General features: G+C 35.6%; 1 pseudogene; it reads right to left on the bottom strand.

The window, feature by feature from the left end:
- Window positions 1-747: 747 nt before the first annotated feature.
- On the bottom strand, window positions 748-1,648 carry LOC139844921 (probable galactinol--sucrose galactosyltransferase 6; annotated as a pseudogene).
- Window positions 1,649-3,855: the final 2,207 nt, after the last annotated feature.

Raw genomic sequence — 3,855 nt, 5'->3', positions numbered from 1 at the left:
TCTCTTTGCACATAATAACTATAACTATAAGCAGTAAAAAGGATGATTCAAGAGAGATGTTTATCCGTCATGTACACCTCCAATGTCAACAAAAGCTCCTTCTTGATAGTCTAATGCAGTCACTTTTATAACACAAATCTGCACAAATTATTGAAAATCAAAATCTATTCTTGCTAAAAACTATACATGTGATTCGAACCTGACACATTTTGCAAGGAATTCAGAGCTCTAACCACTAGGCTATCTAGTGATGGTTCCAATATCAAGAGAATAACATCAGGTATCGCTAACTTTATTTTGCCTTTTTTTTAGGCGATATTGTCTTAAATACTCTGTAGTAATATTGTCTACAATGTTATTTGATTAAAAAGAATAAACAGATACCCATATTATTATTCTGACATATGAGGAAACAAAATAATGAAAAGTGACATGTATACATGACACAAACGAATATGTGATTGCAGCCTTGCAGGGTGAATTCCTGAAATCACTTTCTTTTTTGAGCTTTAAACAATTTATGTTTTAAAACATCTAATGTAGTAGACTATAGATATGATTTAAAAACTATAAATTGTTCTATTAGATGCAATACACACTTCATGTAACTTCTAAAAGGATTCAAAAAGGATAGACCAAATCTACTGGTTCATTAAATGGGTCACAATTGTACACATACATCCATAATGGTTACTTATACTGATTATTAGCAAGTGCAAATCTTAAATGAGATCATAATCACCCACACTATATAATTCTTTATTTACAATAATGATCCAATGTTCAATACCACAGGCATTGAGACGAAGAATAAATTAGGTATACAACATTTCAAGAAGTGTATGAATGTTGCATTATATTATATCTTTTCTAAATCTAAAGCGCAATAAAATTTAAATTATAAATGAATCTGCAGATCACGACACTTTTGATCCTTAGGCATATGGCTAAAACTCAAGATCAGTAGCCCAGATTCTGAGTCATACACAAACTCAACATCACTTGATCCAACAATGCACCTTTTTGGCTTAGTTGTCGAGTACGCACCGAACCGTCCGCATCCCTTAACCTTAATGGACACAATCACCGAACCATTCTTGACTATGTACTCTAGCTCGTCAACTGCTCCACCACCGTCGAACATGTCAATAAGTCCAACAGGACCAAAACTTAACCCCAACCCTAAAACCATAATAGGTGTAACCGTAAATATCTCATGTTCAAGAACACTTAACGAAACCGGTATAACCATATCCCGAGGTAAAACAATAACATCTCCCATATGATGACGATACACAACACAGTCCCCGGACCAATCGGGACCCACTACAGCGTCATCAATATCGTGCACATCACAAGCCCTGATGGTTCCTGATATAGCATCGGGTTTTGTTTCATGGAACGTGTTTTTTCATTCGATACTGTTCCATGCAGCTCCTTGACAGTTATAAATACCAATAACTCCAATGTACTTGTTCATGTTCCATATCTTTAACAAACTAACACCATCACGAGCCAGATCAGTAAAAAGACAGTCTTTTGTAGGTCGACCAGGTAATCGGGCTTGAAGCACAGAACCATCAGGTAGCACAAGGTTCTTCAACAAATTGAAATTGTGTTTTCCAAGAGCATCACCATCAATATAGATTCAAATTAAACCATATTTGATCCTATACTTGGCAAATGAGACCCATATTCTCATATTTGGGTCAACTGGGTCAAGATTTTGGGTCTTAAAAAAAAAACATGGCATTGTAAACCCCAAACCTTATAAAAAAAAGTTCAATAGGCTCCCCTCCGACCTATTTGAATGGAACATGGCACTCTATTTGAATATCTTAATTTGTCTAACTTATTTAACACATAATGAACAAAGGACTACCCACTTTCTCACTTTATTTTTAACCCTACTAAAAGACTACCCATTTTGACCATCTTATTTAACCCTACTAAAATACTACGAATTTTGACGCCTTATTTAACCCTACCTAGAAGACTACACATTTTGACACCTTATTTGCCCTACCTAAAAGACTAACCATTTTGACACCTTATTTAGCCCTTGCTGCCTTTAATGGAAGCTTGATCACCTTAGGATGTGACTCTAAAACTTCAGCCATCTTATGCACAGTGTTATTTCAGCTGCTGTACACGCACGTTCACTGAGTAAATTTCATAAATTACACTTAATTGGAATTCTGCTGCTGTAAATCAGTTGATCGCATAAGTATCATAAAAGATTGATAAGATACAGACAAAGTGGACTGAAATAACTCAAGTCCCAACCAGACAAGATGTGTTATAATTCAATACCTTTATGGATTTTGAGAAAATGCACCTGATTGTATTAATCCATTCAAATTATAAATGTACATTCAAAAGGGGAACCTCTTCCGCCATACACTTATGTATTGAAGGACGTCGAAATATAAAAAAAAAAGTCATAAACAGCTGCAATTAACAAAATATCAGACAAAGTAGAAGGAAATAATTCAGCTAGAAATTCGATTTTCATGCATATCTTTAAAATTGCAGATGTATCAGTAGAGTGATTTCTACTTCTTAGGCACATTCTGAGATTTTTTTTCCTTGCACAATAGGCATGAGATTATTAGGATGGATATATGTCATGTCACCACCATAGTATATGCAGCAAATCAAGCCGAGACATTTTAACTTTTAATTGCCATTACAGTGTCCAGAATATATGAGCATTTTTATAACCAAAAAATCTGTAATTTTGCTATACTTTAAATGGCTTGTATGATGTAACATATATTGTCAGTTTGGAACTTGATTTGAAAGCTTGAAACATCAAGTACCTTAAACCAATTGCTTTACTCTTCCTTGCTTGTTGATTATATCACTTGAATTGGAACTTTCATCCATACTAACCCCCTGTACAAAAACATTAAATGGGATACTCGATCTAAACCACCAAGTATAACACCAACACTTGCATTATATAATATTGAGCAACTTGAATAATCAGATTAATGGAAAAATTAGTATAACATACCAAACATTTCGCAGCCTACTTTTAATCTTCGCCCCAGCAGTAAGTTGTTGAATCCCGCTAGCTAGCGATGTGTTTGATAGTTACTAAAGTGAATTAGGTAATTAGAGAAACTGTGTACTATTAAGCTTAATCCGGCTCGTATTATTGATTTTGTGAATAGACAGTATCCTACTAATCGATTAAACAACATATAAATTAAGTTTTGATGAAATTATTAGCGAACCGTATAATTGATTTTGTGAATCGACATTAACCTACTAATGGAAGACGCAAGGGTTCATTGTTAAACCCTAATCATTATATATCGAAGTACTTGGTCATCTGTAAGACCTGGATTCTGATTCTGCCCAGTCGCGCGCCGCGCGGGGTTATGGCGCGCCGCGCCATATGTCGCTGGCAGGCCCCTTTGGCTATTTTAGAGTTTTTAAAAGGGTATTTTGGTCTTTTGGCATTTGAGCCAGATTTAAGGACTTAACCTCATCCACCCATTTCATTTATTCATTTCTTTTTCCTTTTCTTTTCATATTTCTCTCAAGAACTCAAACACCCATTTGATTTAAAGGGATTTTTGAAAAGGAAGAAGCGGGTATTGATCTTTGACGTAGTAGACAAGTTTGTTCTCCTCGTTCTTAACTACACGGTGATACTAGTGGTACATTCCATCGGCGATTGCGGATTTCGGTAGCATTCTTCAAGACGACAAGGTGAGTGTTAATATCCTATATGCATATGTATGTGTAGGATGGGTGCGGGTCGGGTGAAGGGGTTCTCGCTTATAGAGCTCGCTTCTCGTATAGGTGGAATTGTTGGACTTGTGTATAGGTCCAATTGGCACG

Source organism: Rutidosis leptorrhynchoides, chromosome 1, assembly GCF_046630445.1.
Source record: "Rutidosis leptorrhynchoides isolate AG116_Rl617_1_P2 chromosome 1, CSIRO_AGI_Rlap_v1, whole genome shotgun sequence".
Taxonomy (NCBI): Eukaryota; Viridiplantae; Streptophyta; class Magnoliopsida; order Asterales; family Asteraceae; genus Rutidosis; species Rutidosis leptorrhynchoides.
This window is presented reverse-complemented; position numbering and strand designations above follow the sequence as displayed.